Source organism: Quercus robur, chromosome 1, assembly GCF_932294415.1.
Source record: "Quercus robur chromosome 1, dhQueRobu3.1, whole genome shotgun sequence".
NCBI classification, from domain to species: Eukaryota; Viridiplantae; Streptophyta; class Magnoliopsida; order Fagales; family Fagaceae; genus Quercus; species Quercus robur.
In genome coordinates this window covers 13249316-13269224 of record NC_065534.1, presented here as the reverse complement: position 1 = coordinate 13269224, position 19909 = coordinate 13249316, and the positions used below count along the sequence as shown (strand labels likewise).

Genomic DNA, 19909 nt, shown 5'->3' with positions numbered 1-19909 from the left:
TATTTATGTGCTCAAGTAATTCATTTGATTTTAATGATGCATCTTCGAAACTGACGATGACATCTTTAAATTCTTTCCAGCTACTAACTAAATCAAAAGTTTGTGTTCATTTTCTGATTATGTCATTATACACCGTTTCAACCTATTTAACACGAGAAAATAGAACTTTTAGTCTGCTATGAAAATAAACTAAAAAATTTCAAAACAATATTTCTTAAGACTTTATATAAGGCAAATGATTGTAAACGCAGAAGATATCAATTAAATTCTAAACAACAAATTTCCTACTATAAACTTGACAAATATGGGTCTTTTCAGAACAAGGGAATCAAGGCATATTAGAATACAAATGATATTTTCAAAACGCATGGCCCCTGCGCAAGGATGACACGCATAAATCGAGAAATGGTCCAAATTTTTTTCTTTCCCTAATCCTTGCGTGAATTCTGCTTCACTGTCTTCTTCGTTCTTTTTGCACTTTTTGCTTCTTTACATGCGTTTTGGAGTCTTGCTCAACAGGTTAGCCCAGACTTCTGCTCATAATTCTTTTAGAGAGAGTTTGAATCTTTGATAGTCGTTATACTTCAATATTAAAGCTTTAAAATAGAATTTTTTTTTAGAACTGTTGAAGCTTATTAATATTTCACACCTTCTGGATTCGCTATAGTTTTGGTGGTTGACTTAGATATTACCACAATTATATTCCAGATTTTCGTTGAATTACATTTGCTGAGTTAAAGCTTCTCTTCACTGTTGTAATATAGTTGGCTGTTAAATCTCATAAAATGATAAAATTCTTTAAATTTAGAACGTTGGTAAAGCTGCAAATGTTAAACTACGAAAATTTTATCTAATTATTGTGTAATCATGACATGAGAGCAAAAATATAACCCCAATTTGCATTTTTGGCCTAAGTACAGAAACAGAGGGAATGATGACATTATTGATCATTGGCCCATAAAACACATGATCACTTCTCTGGCTTTCATTGAAATTTGAAATTAAGCAAACTAAAGGATGGAGTTACTCTGCCTTGAATGTCATAGAGTGACCATAGGCTAAGCCATTGCCATAGCTTGTCCTTGTCCAATGCTGGATGGTTGTCATTGCTTGGGTCCACACTGTGAAATTTCCAAAATACAAAGCCATTAGTGCCCCCCCACTAGGAACTCGAGAGTCCAGGGTATAGGTTAAACCTTTTGTGAGATTTGGGGTTGTTTAGGATGCCAGAGTGAGCACCCAAGATAGTCTCAATTGTTGCTTTGCCTTCAAAAACTTACTAATGTTTGGAGTTTATGCATTTCACTACCCCTGTGACAGAACATAGCAATATTTAGTATTAAGTGACCATCTAAGGTTAATATAAACTTTTATGTTATCTAAACATCCGTTTGGGATGTTCTAGTTGATGGTGTTTTCATAGGTAGTCAATGTCAATCTAAGCTCTTTACAATTCATTGGTGCCACTGGTGCTGCAGGTGGTTTTAGTGTGTGAGCTCCATTTGGGCATAGATATAAGTTTCATAGGTACGATCGAACTCTCTTGGCTAGAAGTTTCATATGTACAATTGCTTGTTCTTACTATCACGCTCTACTTTAGTCGGTTGTTTTTGCATATAGTCTCAATATATGCTACAAATTTGATTAAACAAATAAAATTTAAGCTTGTACGGTTTGTAATTAAGCTTGTACAGTTTGTAATTAATTAATAAAATGTTATGAGCTTAAAACCATAGTTATTGATCTGCCTAATAAGTAGACAATTTAGTATTTCTTCTTCTAACATAGGGGTATCCAGGATTACAAACATTGTTATTATGATGCAAAAAACATTGTTACATTGTAAGTTATAAATTACCTTTGCTAAATTGAAGGTTATATTTTTACAGTCTAGTAGAATACTGTTTGACTTCGATTTACGTATTCAAGTGCTATATTTTGAATATGCACAGCCTCGATTGTCTTCTTGGAAAACAATGGCCTAAGTTTAAAGAAACAAATAATTGTTAATCAGTGATATATGAGAAAACATAAAGACGCTTGACACATTACCTCTTGTTGTTGACCTAAATGAAAAGTTAGTTCGTGCTCCTTGCACCAAAGTTAGAGAGCACAATTTAATTGCAGCATGCAACTCCTTAAGTTGTCCCCACTTTAGCTGCCTTAATAGTCCTAAAATTATTAAAAGCTATGGATTATTAATGAGTACTTTATTCATATAATTTTAGAAGCGTGCAAAATATGCTACTCACCATATTCTTCAAGAGGAATGTAATTTTAGACATTGACATGATTAGTTTGAGATAACTAAAAGGCTTACGTAATTTCCAACACTAAAATTTATAAGAAATATATATTTACATAGAAATATAATAACAGTAATTGATGAGGATTATACCATGTAATAATTTACATAGCTTCCATTTCTTGCAATATAAAGTGCTACTTGAAATGCAATGTCTTCAGTAGACCTTATATATGTCTTCCCTCCATATTTTTTATAGCTTCAAGAGCAAATTAAGTACAGTTACTTTAGTGTTACAATGATTAATAGTCATTTTGTTCTCATTCATTGAAACATTGTTAATGACTAATGCAATTAATGTAGCACAATATTTCTATTACGATAAAAAGATTTTGTGAAATCATCAACTTGGATTCATCTTACAGCCATAAGGATGCTCTAGTACCCTCCTCTAAGTTTGGTTCAGATTGAAAACCCTAGTATTTGATGGTGTTAGTTAGCTTTGAACCCTGTCCAGCATATGAACATGGGGCTAAAAATGGTGGACATGAACAACCTAGATCTTTTAATATTTTTTGCAGGTCAATTTTGTTGTTCTTTTACTTTCTGCCCAATAATCCCTGAAGATTTTGTGTACGACTAGAAGCAAGAAATTCCATGCTTTGCATATTACATATCACAAACATAATGTTAAATTAGTATGATGTCTCACTATCACAAACATAATCCACTTATGCAGATTGTATGGGAGCCGTACACGCATACACTGGGCTCCCTACCTGCGTATTGCACTGCTGGGCAGCATATTTGGAGGGCCGAGGTGCCGTTGATATTCTTTTGGATAGTGGAGTGGCATCATCCTGAGCAAGTCCTCTGTTAGTTTGGGATGAAGCAACCAGTTCCAAGTGTCGTGGATACGTCGACTACCCTTCACAAGATATCCCTTCAGGGTAAATGGGAGAAGAACTGGGAGGTAGAACATGATCCCTTTATTCGGCAATGGGCCAACCGAGTGAATGTAGTTCGCGGGTCCGATCTCCTAGACGGTAACGATACGTACCTCGTTGAGTACATGATGTGGTACAATCGCCACACAAGGCGGTACATAACACCAGAGTCTGCGTATTGGGAACTCATGGTGAGGCAACAATTCCTATTTTATGGATGAAACCATTGTTCGATTAAATATCCTTAGCAGCTTTATCATGCATGCAAAAGTCCACAATAATTATCATTGTTACATCTTTATAAGTTTCTCTGTCATTTTGTTTTAAAGTCAAAAAATATTGCATGAGTCTGTCATTATGTTTTAAAGTCAAAATACTGCATGATTTAAGTTGTTCATAACAAACTGAATTTGTCTTGATCCAATTTGTTTGCGTGAGGAATGGTTAATGGGCAATGACTAATGATGACCACACCTTTGTTCATATAATTACATTCAACTTTTAAAAAGGGTGGGTTGGGTTGGGTTTTATTGTATTTTATTTTATTTTTTGTTTATTTTTTTTTGTTTTTGGTTGGCTTGTACTTTCAAATGGATGGTGCAACTCTGTGTAGTAGTGATAAATTCACATTTCATGATAGTTTAGATAGCCTTTCCACTAATTGGATAATGTATTACATATTCCTTGATAGATATTACCTCTAGGATTGGGAAGTCCCTTACTAAACTGTTGGTGGAATGCAATTCCCAACAGCTTAAAGGTCATTTAAAATCTTGCAAGTATGCAGCAAGGAGATGTGCATTTATACTAGATTCAAGTATGATATATGCTCTAAGTTTTTGGTACTTCCCTTAATTGAAACTTAAAGCTCGCGTTTGATATTTTCAATTCATTTGATTTGGGCGTGTATGTTAGGAAATAATAACTTCAAAATATGTGTCCTGATTGCAATGTGATATTAATGGAGTTGTAAATCTGGTGAAGCCTAGATACAGAAGTGAAATTCTGATATTTTCACTTATGCTAAGATTGAACTTATGTACAACCAACTATACGTGTTTTTTAGAAGTATTATCTCAATGTTTAGATTGCATAGCGATAAACATAACAGGAAACTGAAAATTCCTGAGTGTTGGGTTGGAACTATAAATTTTTTGCACAGGGGGGGCCAACCCCTATTTTTATACACTGTCTTTTTAAAGATGCTTCATAATTATAAGTAATATAAGGATTTCATTAGCTATGTTTGCTACTTTTTCTTTTGATTTTGGAACAGATTTATCCAAGTTTTGCATCATACTTGCGTTCTTGCTTTTATGACGCCCTTGTTTTGTAGGTTCGGACGATGATTAGGTCTATACAGAGGTGCGATGAAGGTTCTGACATGTGCACTGACCTTACATTTACACTAGAGCTTGTGGAGGAGCTAGGCCGACTTAAATTGGCGAATGCGCTAGCAGAAGTAGTTGACATTGGTACACAGGCCCCAGTTCGTGGCGGGCAACGTGGTGGGTCTCGTGGGGGTGGACATCGTGGAGGTGGTCAAGCTGGTCGTAGCCGTACGACCGAGTCGGCTCCCATCTACGAGGAAGGGAATGAGTCAGGTGCAAAAGAGGCATGGCTTGGCACTGATTGGGTACTGTCTGATGACGATGGTAGGACACCGCGATGCACGCCTAGCGATGGTGCTGGGCCATCCCATAGCGTCGATCATCAGGGAACTGTTCCAGCCTACACTACATCCCATGGTGCTAGCACGGACTATGAGGGCCCTCCTCGTATGTCGCCCCCAATTTTCAGTGGATCTGCCCATGATGGTGGATGCATATTTGTCCCCACACCAGGCATGCCCACCCCACCTCTAGTGCATGTGGACCCCACCATGTCAGCTCCATCTCAAACCCCCCACGGAGAGGCTGTACAGATTGAGCAGATACCGGCTGAGGACATTGAGCCGGTGGAGGCTTTGCGGAGATCACGACGCCCGCGTGCTTATGCTCCCGATTGCGGGACCGGTGATGGTATGTACTTCGTCTACACTTCCCATCTTCTTGAGCTACTTCTACTGTGCATTTGATTGATTATGTTAATTTAATTATGCTGTTGTGTCTGATGAAACAGGTAAGATTAGACCTGTTAGGGCATATGGGCGGAAACGAAAAGATCATTAAATGCCTTAGTGTATGCTTATACTTCCTGCCTATAGGTGACTGCATAGTTACGTTTCACTTTTCTTCTAAAGTAGTATTTTTTTTTAGACCTAACTGCAATGGTGGACACGAAAAGGCCATTGAGCCGGATTGTCCTTGTGTGCTTATTCTTCATGTGTATAGGTGACTGGAATAAGCATGCAAAATGTTCTACTAATTGGGGAGAATCTTGGTGGCTATGCATCTATTTCTGGATCATTGCTTGGGGAGAATACTGACTGTCAATGTGTTTGTTGTCAAGAAATTGATATTTTTGAGAAAACCCATAAGGCGTATTGTATTTATTGATGTATTAGGAAGTTTTTCTGCACTTGGAGTTTTGATTGCAATTTGACAAATGTCTGGATTGGTATTCATTTGAAGTCAAACTTTCTTGTGTTTTTGTATGTTGTTAGCTACAGTAAAGTGGGTTGTAAGAGAGTAATTTGTTTTTTTATTTTTTTTTTATTTTTGTGAGAAACAAATGTGTGGTATTGTTGATAAGCAAGAAGAAGTAATTTGATACTTTCTGTAAAAGAGTTTGATGACGAAGTTTATGCGGATCAATGGCAGAACCAACTCCTTTGTAGCAAATCATTTATCCGAGTCTCTACAATGCTTGGCTAGGTATGTGTCTCTCTCCTAATTTTCTGATTCGCCTTCCCTAAAATTCCTAGATTGGTACATCCTCCTTCCCATTTTCTTATTTTTAATCTCCTTTAAATCCCCTCCTCTCTAGAATGATTAGATCTGTGTACATTTGATTACAAGTTCGTTAGTAGGAACTTTGGAGAATAGAATTTATATTTTTTTTTTCTGAGTTCTAGAGCAACTCACAATATAACTTACCTAAAGCTGAAAACGGCAAAAATCTTAGTTATGTGTGCATGTTTTGTTCCTTTCGCTTCTTGGGGTTTGTAATTGTTATTTATCATTGTATATATTAGCTTTTCATTTTGGTAGCAATTTGGGAACCCAATGAGAAACATTTAATTGATTATTGATTTTTTCATCAATTAGCCTTCTTATTTTATGATTTTCAGTATATATATATATATATATATATATGTTGTGTGTGTCATTGGCCAATGAATCAAATCTTGTCCATCATTTGCTTTAATGAAATGATGGAGGCGTTCATTGCTTGAACTGGGGATGAAACAACCTAATGATTATCTTGAGGGCATGGTATCCGTTAAAAAATTAAAAAGTAATTGAGTGTGTTTTCTATTCTGGTTGGAAAAGTAATAGGATTTAAAGCTGCTCACTCTTAGTGTTGTACGATGGTTACTCACACCATCAGAGCACACTCCTATAATTATTGCATTTACACGATAGGTGTTAAGAATATAAAGTGTGAGAAAGACTGAATAGTCTGTATATTGATGTGTGTGAAATAATGTACAATAGAGAGCCTTATATAGGCTAGATATGTGTGCAGTACAAGTAAAAGGAGTAAACTACAATTACAGTATACTGGGCTAAGCCCAATGGGCTAAACTAGTCTAAGCTATACACTAACATCCCCCCTCAAACTCGAGGTGGCAAGGAGGAAGCCAACTGGAGTTTGGATATAAGATCTCGAAGGCGACCAGGCGGGTGAGTCTTGGTAAAGATATCAGCAGGCTGGTCAGCAGAGGAGATGGAGAATAACTGGAGATTTCCTTTCTTAAGATGCTGGCGAGTGATGTGGCAGTCGATCTCAATATGCTTAGTGCGTTCATGGAAGACATCATTATGAGCAATGTAGATAGCACTACGATTGTCACAATAAAGAGGAGTGGCAGTGGGCTGTAGAGCATCCATGTCAGCCAAGAGCCAACGAAGCCAAACAAGCTCACAAGTGGTGTCGGCAAGGGCACGATACTCAGCCTCAATACTAGAACGGGAAACCACATCCTGCTTCTTGCTGCGCCATGAGACCAAAGAAGTACCTAACAGGAAACAGAAACCTGTGATAGAGCATCGATCAGTCGGATCACCTGCCTAGTCAGCATCTAAATAAGCATGAAGCTCGAGAGAAGATCAAGAGGAGTAATGCAGACCATGATAAAGTGTGCCTTTGACATATCGGAGAATCCGAAGAACAGCAGCATAGTGGATAGAACGAGGTGCATCCATGAACTTACTAACCATACCCACGGCATGTGAAATATCTGGACGAGTAACAGTGAGATAGATCAAACTGCCAACCAACTGACGATAGCGAGTAGCATCGGATATAGGTTCACCGTCCAAGGGTGTGAGCTTTGCATTGTATTCCAAAGGAGTGGAAACAGTCTTGTTATCAGTGACACCGGCTTTGGAGAGAAGATCAGAAGCATATTTAGCCTGGGAAAGATAGTATCCATCAGAGGATGAGGTAACCTCAAGCCCAAGAAAATAGCTGAGAGTGCCCAAATCTTTCATCTCAAAATGCTGACTAAGGAAGTTTTGAAGAGAGCGGATACTTGCAGAATCATCTCCAGTAATAATCATATCATCAACATAAAGAAGAATAAGAGTGATACCAGCAGAGGATCTTCGAACAAAGAGAGCAGTGTCATGAGGACTCGAAGTGAAACCCTGCTGAGCAACAACTGAGCTAAACTTTTCAAACCAAGCTCGAGGAGCCTGCTTGAGGCCATAAAGAGCACGGCGAAGGCGGCAAACTTGATTTCCTGAGTGTGGATAGCCAGGGGGTGGTTGCATGTACACTTCTTCATGGAGGTCTCCATTGAGGAAAGCATTCTTCACATCCATTTGATAAAGAGGCTAATGGCGAACAGCAGCCACAGCAATGAGACATCTAACAGATGTAAGACGAGCAACAGGAGCAAATGTTTCCTCATAGTCAATACCATACTCCTGAGTAAAGCCTTTGGCAACTAGGCGAGCCTTGTATCGTTCAACAGATCCATCAGCCTTGGTCTTGATCTTGTAAACCCACCTACAACCTACTACAGACTAACCAGAAGGCAAATCAACCATATCCCACGTGTGATTCTTATGAAGGGCATCTAGTTCTTCATTCATAGCTTGCTGCCAAAGAGGGTCAGTATGAGCCTCACGATAGGTGTGAGGTTCATAGAGAGTGGCAATAGCAAAAGAGCAATGATAATCAGTGAGATAAGGGGGAGGAATGCTTACCCGAGTGGAACGACGAAGTTCAGGACCAATAGGAGACTCAGGAGAGGGTGGTGCCACAGGATCCAAGACAGGCGGGTCATATGCCGGAGACAAAACTGGAGATGAGTCGTCTGGAGAGGTAGTCGATGCTAAAGAATCCTCCACAAGTTCAGGATAGAGAGGGAGGAAAAGATCAGTAAAAATGGGAGACTTTGAGGAAGAAGATGTAGGAAACTACTGAAGACTCGTGAAAGGACGATGTTCCCAAAACTCAACATGACGGGAGACACGAAGGCGATGAGAAATGGGATCATAGCAGCGAAACCCTTTTTGAGACACACCATAACCAAGGAAATAACAGAGACGAGTACGAGGTTGGAGCTTTGTTCGTTCATGAGGAGGAAGAGAGACAAAGCAAGCACAACCAAAAACCCGAAGGAGTAGTCAGAAGTTTGACCATAGAGAAGCTCAAATGGTGATTTGTTGTGTGTAGTTGGTGAAGGAATACGATTAATAGTGTGCACAGCAGTGAGTGCGGCCTCACCCCAAAATCGCTCAGGAAGAGAGGCAGAAATGAGAACGGTGTGGACAACATCAAGAATGTGACGATGTTTTCGTTCTGCACGACCATTTTGTTGAGAGGTGTAAGGACAAGACCGCTGAGGAAGAGTACCATGCCTGTCTAAAAAGGATAGGAAAGATTTATCATTATATTCTTGAGCATTATCTGATCGAAAGACTTTAACGATGCGATTGAACTGTGTTTCAATCATTTTATGAAATGTTTGGTAAATAGACACAAGTTCAGACCTATGGTGAAGCAGATAAATCCAAGTATACCAAGAAAAATCATCCACAAATATGACAAAATATTTAGATCCCCCCTCAGTAGGAACAGGTGCAGGACCCCAAATATCAGAATGTATAAGATCAAAAGGAGCAGAAGAAAATGAGTCACTTTTATTAAATGGCAATTTTGTTTGTTTGCCAAAATGACAGGAAGTACAATCAAATTTTGAAAACTGAACTGAACCTAAATGACCTTGAGAAGCTAACAATTGAAGACGAGATAAGGATGGATGACCAAGACGAGCATGCCATAGATCAGGTGAGGAGGTGGCAGTGGTAGCAGCTGCAGAAACAACTTGTGAAGGAATCTTCAAGTCATGAACCTCAAACATGCGACCAACCTTACGGCCTGTCCCAAGCACTTGACCCGTCCGGGGATCCTGCACATCCACACCATGATTAGTAAATAGAAGATCTACGCCTAATTCGCAAAGTTGACCAACAGAAAGCAAATTGAGGGATAACTCTGGAATATGAAAAGTGTCACTAAGGGATAAACAAGGAGAAGAGATTGTTCCTTTATGACTAACAGGCATAGGAGTTCCATCAGCAGTGTAAATGGTGATTGGATGTTCTAAGGATGCCTTATCAGAAAATTAGGATTCATCAGGAGTCATCTGGTTACAACATGCAGTATCAAAAAACCAAGGTTGTTTACCTGAGGTGACAGAAAGGGCAGTGGAAGTGCGGGATAAAACCTATTGAACAACTGCCTCAATATCAGCCGTAGTAAGTGAGGAAGCCAAAGATGGACCTGTAGGAACCGATGGATCTGAAGGACATACAGCAGCTGCCTGAGGAAGAGAAGCTTTATTCTGCTCTTGCACAAATTTCTGTAACTTACGACAAACAGAGATGTCATGGCCTTTGGCACGGCAAAACTTGCAGTGAGCACCTTTGGAAGACTGAGAGGTGGGACGCCTGGAGTTTATTCGCGGAGGAGCAGTGAATGCAACAATGGGAGGCTGTGGTGAGGGTGTAGCCAAGACATGATCAGATAATGTCATGTGATAAGTGGGCCGATGATTCTCCTCAGAAATGAGCTCCTTTACTGCAGCATCAAGAGAAGGAGTAGGAGACTGGCTAAGTAGAGAAGCCCTAGTAGGCTCAAAATCCTCACGTAAACCCATCATGAAGTGCATAAATCTACGGCGATCCCGATATTTGACAAAGAGCTCAATGTCCTTAGAACACACCAGTGGAGGATCTGCAGCAGAGAGTTGTTCTCACATAGTAGAAGTCAGAGAATAAAAATTAGAAATAGACTGACCTGTCTCTTGGCGCATTTGATAAAGCTTTGATTCAATGTGAAACTCCAAGCTTGAATCATTAGTGCAGTTATAACGATCGGCCAAAAATTTCCAAGCAGCCTCAACAGTTTCAAGACGAGGAAGAAGATTATGAATGGAGGGAATAGAGGTATTGATAAACCAAGATAAGATCTTACTCTCAATACTCTCCCATTCTTCTAGACGTTCTTCATAATCATCTGTTGTAACAGCAGTCTTGGAAGACTCTTCAGCAGCTGTGGCTTTGGACTTAGGGTTTGGTACTGGCTTAGGAATTGAACCAGTCACATATCTCCACAGTTTACGACCCTTGAGAAAGACGGTCATATTCTGAGACCATGCATGATAGCTAGTAGGACCATCCAACATGATGGTGATAGGACGCATGATATCTCGTTCACTTTGTTGAGCCATAATGAAGAAAATGACCAAAAAGTGATATTTAGATACCTCAAATGCAGAAACGGAGCCCAAAATCAGAATCTACGCGAAAAACTGAGCAAGACAGGTCCTGTTGAAAAATTTTGACTTGGTCAACGGTCAACGGTCAAAGTCAACGGTCAAGTCTGGTCCAGTCAACGGCTGACGTGTGCTAACGTGGCAGGGTGATGTCACACTAGGGCTGACGTGGGGCGCGTGTAAGCGCATGTGGCGTGTGGAGGAAGTCTGGTCTGGCGCGTGTGGCGCGTGAGTGCGAGTGACGGCGCGTGGAGGCGCGTGGAGCGTGTGCTCGTGAGGCAGAAACTTCAGGTGGCGCGTGGAGGTGCGTGTGAAGTGTTTTCTGGCCGTTCTTGTCTGTTCTGTCACTCAATGCCTTTGCTTTGATAGTTGGATGAGCAGAACAATGAGATCCGAGATTTGTTGGGACTGTGGGCGTGACGGCGGTGACTCGCTTTTGACAGTGGCTACTGGATGAAGGCGAGGGCAGCGGAAGAACGCCAGAGATGTCCACAGGAACCAGAAAGTCAGAGGATTGGCTCTGATACCATGTTAAGAATATAAAGTGTGAGAAAGACTGAATAGTCTGTATATTGATGTGTGTGAAATAATGTACAATAGAGAGCCTTATATAGGCTAGATATGTGTGCAGTACAAGTAAAAGGAGTAAACTACAAGTACAGTATACTGGGCAAAGCCCAATGGGCTAAACTAGTCTAAGCTATACACTAACAATAGGCTTGTTTTGTTGAATTTTGTTTGTAGTTTCGAGAGATACTTATATGATGATATGTGTTTGATTTTACATTTATGTAATTCAAGAAAGTGGTTTAGTTGGCCTCAAGATTGGTGGTTTGATTTGCACGGTGGAAAATCTGATATGCAAGGTTGAAAACAGAACCACCGTCCGGCATTCATTACCAATCTTACTGGTTTTGTATTTATCTTCACATGATTGAGAGTTGATTTATTTGCTTCAAAGTTGGCTTTATAATATGTATATGGGTGTTAAAGGACGCTAGAATTGAAAAAAATTTCCAAGGCTTTGCTTACCCTTCCAAGTAGTTGCAAGTCTATGTTTATCCTCTATTTGGTTGAATGCCTTGCTAATCAATTTGCTCAAAATTTTATGAATTTTGGCTAACCATTTTAGCGAACACATTCTCTGAAGATAACAAGGCGGAGTATAAATTATAGATCTTGATAATAATCTCAGCCATTTCTCTTATATGTTATTCTTCAATAATTCAACTCTCATAGAGAATAAATACCTGGTCTTGGTTTTGTTGAATCTTGGTTTGATTTTACATTGGTCTTTTCTATAAGTAAAATACTAAATCTGTGCATGTTCTCGCAAATGCTATAAGAGAATAAATACCTAATGATCTCAACTTGTGAAGGTGGGAGATTTTGTCTCACCCCATTGAATCACAAACTTGTTTTAGGTTGTTAGACGTTCTTACTTTCATTATAAGCTTAAGACATTTTCTCATCTATAAGGCTAATTTATTGTGTTGGGGCTTCTAGGTTCGAGGGTCTTTGAGTTTTTACAAGGGCATTACACCAAACTTTCCTGAACAATGTTCTCGTTCGAAGGGAACCGGCCTCCATCAAATTGGCCATCTGTGGGTAAAGTTGAAATACATGGTTTGCAGGTAACTATTTTTTTTTATATTTAATTTAAAAATGTATAAGGTTCTTATGCTAAGATTCTAAGAATATCATTGATAAAACAGATCAAATATAGGCTGATGCACTTGTTCTAAGGGGGATCAGTTGCACATTTGAGGAAGGGCACAAAATACGTATTGTTGGCAGAATTGACAGTGGCAAGACCACTCTCATAGAGATGAACCTGTTTTGTCCAGTGGAGCTAGCTAGAGGGAAGATATAGTAATGTATCTATTGAAACCTGTAGTATTCCATGTAATGTTCACTTTTTACGTAACTTTGAAATTTTAATTGTTCATTTTTTTTTCTAATTCAGAATAATATTACAAGGTACATCATAATTTTAGGGTTTTATTTACTGTGTTTGGGATTCAAGAACCTTTATATAGCTGTGTTATTTGTTTTTTTAGTTGGTTGGTGTCAATTTTTGAAAGTTCAAAAACGTGTACAAAAACACTTTTGAACGTTTAGACCCCCAAAAACCAATTTAATCAACACACGCAATATGTTAAACAATAGTGTGCGGAAACTTAACATATGCTATAACATGGTATTGATTAAACAACTATCTAAGCCACAACAAAATAAACCACAGCAGATAATGTAAAGGCAGAGATAGAGAGGAAGGAAGATGCAAACACAGCGATAACACCAGATATGTTATCGAAGAGGAAACCGAAGACCTCGGCGAAAAACCTCTCCGCCGCCCTCCAAGCGGTAATCAATCCACTAGAAAATACAGTTGGGATACAAGGACAGCAATAGACCCTCCAAGCCTAATCTACCCAATGCACCTAAGCCCTCCAAGCTTCTTGCTCCAACGAGGTTGCGCCGAACCTTTTTCTTTTCTAGCTTTCCGGATTCCGCTACTACACCGTAGCATCAACCAATGAATATTGGCTCCTTCCTAACTGCTTCCCAGAACTCCAAACGTCTGTCTCACAGGGATGATAATGGTGAGAATCAGGTTTGGTATAATGGCCTCTCAAGGATTTGACAATGGAGAGGAAGAGAGTGAGGGATTTTGATGAGACTCTAAGGTAGAGATTGTGGGTAAAACAATCTGGTTTTTCTTTAGGGTTTCTCTCTCAAAATTCTCTCTGGAAGCTCTCTTTCAATCGTGGGTTAAAAGGGTATTTATACTGAAGTGGAGTGGAATGCGAAACGTCAGGTTTTTCCAAAACAGGGGTGGCTCGCGGCTTGACCTCGCGGCTTGACTAAGTCGCGAGTTCCAGTCGCGAGATAACCGTATGGCCAGTTGTCCTGTTTTGTCCTGTAGTGCTCCAGCTAGCATGACTGTTCATCTTCCAGCATGCTTGGCACGTGTGCAGATTTTGGCGGGTTGAAGCCGCGAGTCCAGCCGCGAGTCCCAGCCGCGACTCTCTGTTTTCTTGCACACTCTTGAGCAATCTTCACACTATCTCACTCACTACCCTTACAACAATCCCACCTAAATACAGGGTTACTAAATGCTGAATTACAAGCAAATTTGGCACGGAATAAAGCCAATTAGATGGTTGAATAAATTCAACCTTACAATTTTTATTCATGGTCATTTTGTTCTGGACTTTCTATATTGTGGCTATTAAAATTTTCAGAATTGACTTGAAGAATTTAGATAATTTTCTAATGTTGGACGATTTATCATGTATGAATAATTTCAATCCTATCTTTTTAAACTTTGAATTTTCTTTGATTGGTATGGATTGCAGTGAATCCTCCAACGAGGAGGATTTCCAAATCGTTCATGTAGAGGTTATGCAATTCATTGTTTTTTTTGACGTCATGTACATTCGTTAATCGTGGCTCATTGTGTATAGGCTGATCTAGTATTTTGTAACTACACAATAATGGACTGCAATGAATCAAATAGACGGGGTACGACAAAAGCTGACTGAATAGGATCAAATAGAGTAAATAGAATGTAGTACACCGATTTTCCTAGAAACCACAGTGGACCGAATAAGACCAAAGTAGATATAATGGACCGAATAAGACCAAAGTAGTCCAAAAACAAAAATAATAAGGTTATTTTTCCATATATACATATCTGCCAGTGAAACAATTGGAAAACGATGACACTTCTACTTAAAAGCACACACGAAAGTAGTTACTTGCAAGTATACATATCTTACTAAATACCACAACAAGAAGTCGTACTTTTGCATTCATGCATCCGTACGTTGTCTCGTGGGTGCATCAACTTCATCATCCCCCACAACATGAGCCACCACTTCATTCAACATGTTTGCACTCAACGTTGCGATCCTCCTTGCGTGGTCACGCTCCTCAATGGCAACTTCCAACTGATACCTTAACAAAGTGTTCCTAATGTCTCCACTGCCATAGTTGGTTCCTTCGCTTTGAGAAGTGCTAGGTGGAGTTGAGGTTGATATGTTTGGAGTTTCCCACGATGTAGACGCACCACCATGCATGCCCATACCATTACCACGAAAATACTCCATGTATGCAGCTTCGGCTTCCCTTCGATCTTTATATGATTTGTGATTGGCGTTTGGGAATTTATGAACTTGTCTACTCGCATCTAGCCAACTGTCGTATATGCCTGGAACACGACCGTTAAACACAACATAGGTTCGTCCCATCCTGCTCTACAAACACGCAATGGTGGGAATTCTTTGCACCAGAATGTGGTTGCACCTTCTAACGTGTGAAGTGCGCTTTTGTAGAGGAAATGGAGCTAAAACTCGATTCTATAGAAATCGAGTTATAGCAACATCTGCCCCTACATAAAATGCGGAGTTACATGTAACTCGACTTCTTAGTAACCGAGTTTCTGAAATGCCGTCATTTCAATATGTCTTGTCAATAGTAACTCGATTTATGTGGTGTCGAGTTTTATATAAAATCTATTTCCTCAATATCGAGTCATGTTATCCCCCTCCCCACATTTCAGAATCCATGCACGTGTCTGGCTCTATCTGTGTTGAAAACCTTCACTGTCTGGTCTCTGAAAAAGAAAGCCTATGAGGTGAACAAAGTTTGCTAACTCTTCTGCCATTTTCCTTGTCATTATTGCATCCTCACCAGGCGTGCTGTTGCTGTGGTCCCCTTCTTCTTTGTTCTGGCACATCTTCCCTGACAGGTATATATTCACTTACATAACTACTTATAATTGGATTGACTTACATAACTACTTATAATTTGGATTGCTTTCTACAACTGTCTTATTCTGACATTATGTGTGTGTATATATATACATAAATGTATGTATGTATAGATATATGTATATATAGACAAACGTACTTACCCATATCATAAGATGTATATGTGGCATGAACAAATATATGTATATATATATACACATACACACACACACACACACACACACACACACACACATATATATATATGTATGTATGTATGTATGTATGTATATGCAAATATATGTAAATATAAACAAAGCTACCTACCCATATATGATCACATGTATATATATATATATACACACACAGGCATAGGTATGTTTACATATAATGTATGTGCTTAGGGCACCAATTTTTTGAAACATTTTGTTAGGAATTGCAAAAACTGTTAATGCATTGAAAATCCTGAAAAAAATTGTCCAAAAAATGATTAATTATTGTGTTCTCTTATGACATACATTAGCAAAATCTTATGTGTGTGTGTGTGTGTGTGTGTGTGTGTGTGATAGTGACATTGTATACATATTGTTCCTAAATATGTATAGATATAGTAATATAGTAATGTATATAATAATTATTTTTGATAATTTTTTTGGGAAATATGTATATAATCATTCTAAATAAACATATATATAAACAAACATTGTACGGTGAATTCATATGATGACATATGCATTCATTCATACATATTAACAATGATGTGTAATGTATACTGAGGTTTAAATTGTATGGCTCTTTCAGTTCTGAAAGGCTTTACTGTGTGGGTTCTGAAAAAGAAAGCCTGCGAGGTGAACAAGTTTTGTAAGGTTGAATTTATTCAACCATCTAATTGGCTTTATTCCGTGCCAAATTTGCTTGTAATTCAGTATTTAGAAACCCTGTATTTAGGTGGGATTATTGTAAGGGTAGTGAGTGAGATAGAGTGAAGATTGCTCAAGAGTGTGCAAGAAAACAGAGTGTCGCGGCTGGGACTCGCGGGTGGACTCGCGGCTTCAACCCGCCAGAAGATGCACACGTGCCAAGCATGCTGGAAGATGAACAGTCATGCTAGCTGGAGCACTACAGGACAAAACAGGACAACTGGCCATACGGTTAACTCGCGACTGGAACTCGCGACTTAGTCAAGCCGCGAGGTCAAGCCGCGAGCCACCCCTGTTTTGGAAAAACCTGACGTTTCGCATTCCTCTTCACTCCAGTATAAATACCCTTTTAACCCACGATTGAAAGAGAGCTTCCAGAGAGAATTTTGAGAGAAAAACCCTAAAGAAAAACCAGATTGTTTCACCCACAATCTCTACCTTAGAGTCTCATCAAATTCCCTCACTCTCTTCCTCTCCATTGTTAAATCCTTGAGAGGCATTATACCAAACCTGGTTCTCACCATTATCATCTCTGTGAGACAGTCGTTTGGAGTTCTGGGAAGCAGTTAGGAAGGAGCCAATCTACATTGGTTGATGCTACGGTCTAGTAGCGGAATCCGGAAAGCTAGAAAAGAAAAAGGTTCGGCGCAACCTCGTTGGAGCAAGAAGCTTGGAGGGCTTAGGTGCATTGGGTAGATTAGGCTTGGAGGGTCTATTGCTGTCCTTGTATCCCAACTGTATTTTCTAGTGGATTGATTACCGCTTGGAGGGCGGCGGAGAGGTTTTTCGCCGAGGTCTTCGGTTTCCTCTTCGATAACACATCGGGTGTTATCTCTGTGTTTGCATCTTCCTTCCTCTCTATCTCTGCCTTTACATTATCTGCTGTGGTTTATTTTGTTATGGCTTAGATAGTTGTTTAACCAATTTCATATTATAGCATATGTTAAGTTTCCGCACACTTGTTGTTTGACATATTGCTTGTGTTGGTTAAGTTGGTTTTTGGGGGTCTAAACGTTCAAAAGTGTTTTTGTACACGTTTTTGAACTTTCAAGTTTTGCTGACCATGTTTGCATTTTCCTACTCCATGTTGCATCCTTACCAAGCGATATTACAAACACCCTGATTCTTTGTTGTGGCACGTCTCCCCTAAAAGGCCAATGTTTGTGTCCAAACGAATCAAGTGTGTACACCTATAATTAGGATAGCATCATAGTGCATCTGTAAAAGATTAATTACTGTTGCATTAACATAACCCTCTATCTTCTGCATGATAACCACAATTAATTGTCCTTGTCCAGGTCTGACATGGGTCGTCACTGCTTCTACGTTTACTATGATGGGGAACAGTATTTCCATGACTTGTATAGGCTGTCCTATAGAGGCGAGTCAGTGAAGCAGAAGTTCATTGAGTTGAAATGGGGAACACACTTGAGAAAAATGCACCGGAAGATAATGGAAGCTCTACGGTTGGACAAGGAGTCACATAAGATATCCATTGTGTACTGTGCCCCCTAGATACTTGTGAGTACTCAGGTTGTCTACAACTCAAATCCGTTGGGTTGCGATGCTGACGTGGACATGATGTGGGTAGTGATTAAGCGGACCCCCCAGTTCATAGCGTCCGACTTGTATGTAACTGTTGAGGCTGTTGGGTTCCATGGTAGTGCAAGTTCACAGCATGCCAGTGGGGTGGAAGAGCCACACTCATTGTCGGTTGACGTGCATCCTCCCTTTGCCTATGCCACGCCTTTCCCCTACAATAATCAACCATGTAGTGCGGTTGATCATTTGGACAACACCGAAGTGATGGGCGCCACCAATACACATGATGTGGGAGGGTCTAGTCACACATATGAGCATGTCCAAGCTGATATGGATGGGGGAATTGATATTGATGCCAGCCGAGATGTGTACAAAGAGTTCATTGATACTGATGGACCAGTGGACGATGCGGAGGTCTTAGATGTGCCACTGATCGAAAATAACGAGGAGGATTGCCTTACAACAGTTCCTATCCCAGAATGGTTCACATCAAACACATGGGACAATATTAATGACCCATCACCTGCATTGGGTACAGGACATCTTACAAGTTGGCATAAAGGTGACCACCCAGCAAGGGGGATGCTATTCAAGAATAAAGCCTCTGTTCAATATGTGTTGACCCTCTACTCTATGGAACATAATAAGCAATACAAGGTCATCAAGTCTGACACCAATAGGCTGGTAGTGCGGTGCAAGAATGAGGCATGTCTGTGGTCAATTCAGGCCAATTGCAGCAAGAAGCACGGGATGTGGGTTATCAGTACATGTAAGGGTCCCCATAGTTGCTCATCCCTCCAGCTACTAACTGATGGGCGGATGATGGATTCAAATTTCATCTCCATTGCACTTGAGAAGTATGTACGGGAGGACCTAACCCGAAAAGTAAGGGACTTGTGTAGTATGTTGCATGCAAGGCATGGGCATGATGTAACTATGTACAAGGTTTGGGAAGCCAAACAGAAGGCAGTTGCACGTATTTACGGGGATTTTGACGAGTCGTACGCACGGAGACATGGGGATGGTTCTTGGCATGCCTGTTGACCTATGTTACAGACCGGACCAATTTGTGTATAATATCCGACAGGCATCGTGGGATACAATCATGCTTCAATGACACCACTAGGGGCTACTTGCAACCTCCCTTAACCCATCACTGGTATTGCCTCCGCCATTTAGTAAGCAATGTTAACACTAACTTCAATAGTGTGCCGTTGAAGAACTTGGTATGGAACGCAGCAACTGCGAATCAAGTTAGGAAGTTTGAGAACACCATGGATTGCATCAAGAATGTCAACCCGGCTGCGTACGACTATCTTAAGGAGGTAAATCAAGAAAAGTGGACACTTGTACATGACCATCGGCACCGATATAGGGCAATGACAACCAACCTGTCAGAGTGCTTCAATGGGGTACTTAAGGGCGCACGTAGCTTGCCCATAACTGCAATGGTGAAGTTTACATTTTACAAGGTGAACTCATACTTTGATGAACGTCGAAACAAAACCCTAGAGAAGTTGGAAGAGGGGCAAGTGTAGTGCAAATATGCCTATGACAAGTTCGAGGAAAATCAAGAGAAGGCGAAGCTCCATATTGTTAGAAGG

General features: G+C 39.9%; 1 pseudogene; it reads left to right on the top strand.

Annotated features, from left to right (window-relative positions):
* Positions 1-309: 309 nt before the first annotated feature.
* On the top strand, positions 310-420 carry LOC126693207 (U6 spliceosomal RNA; annotated as a pseudogene).
* Positions 421-19909: the final 19489 nt, after the last annotated feature.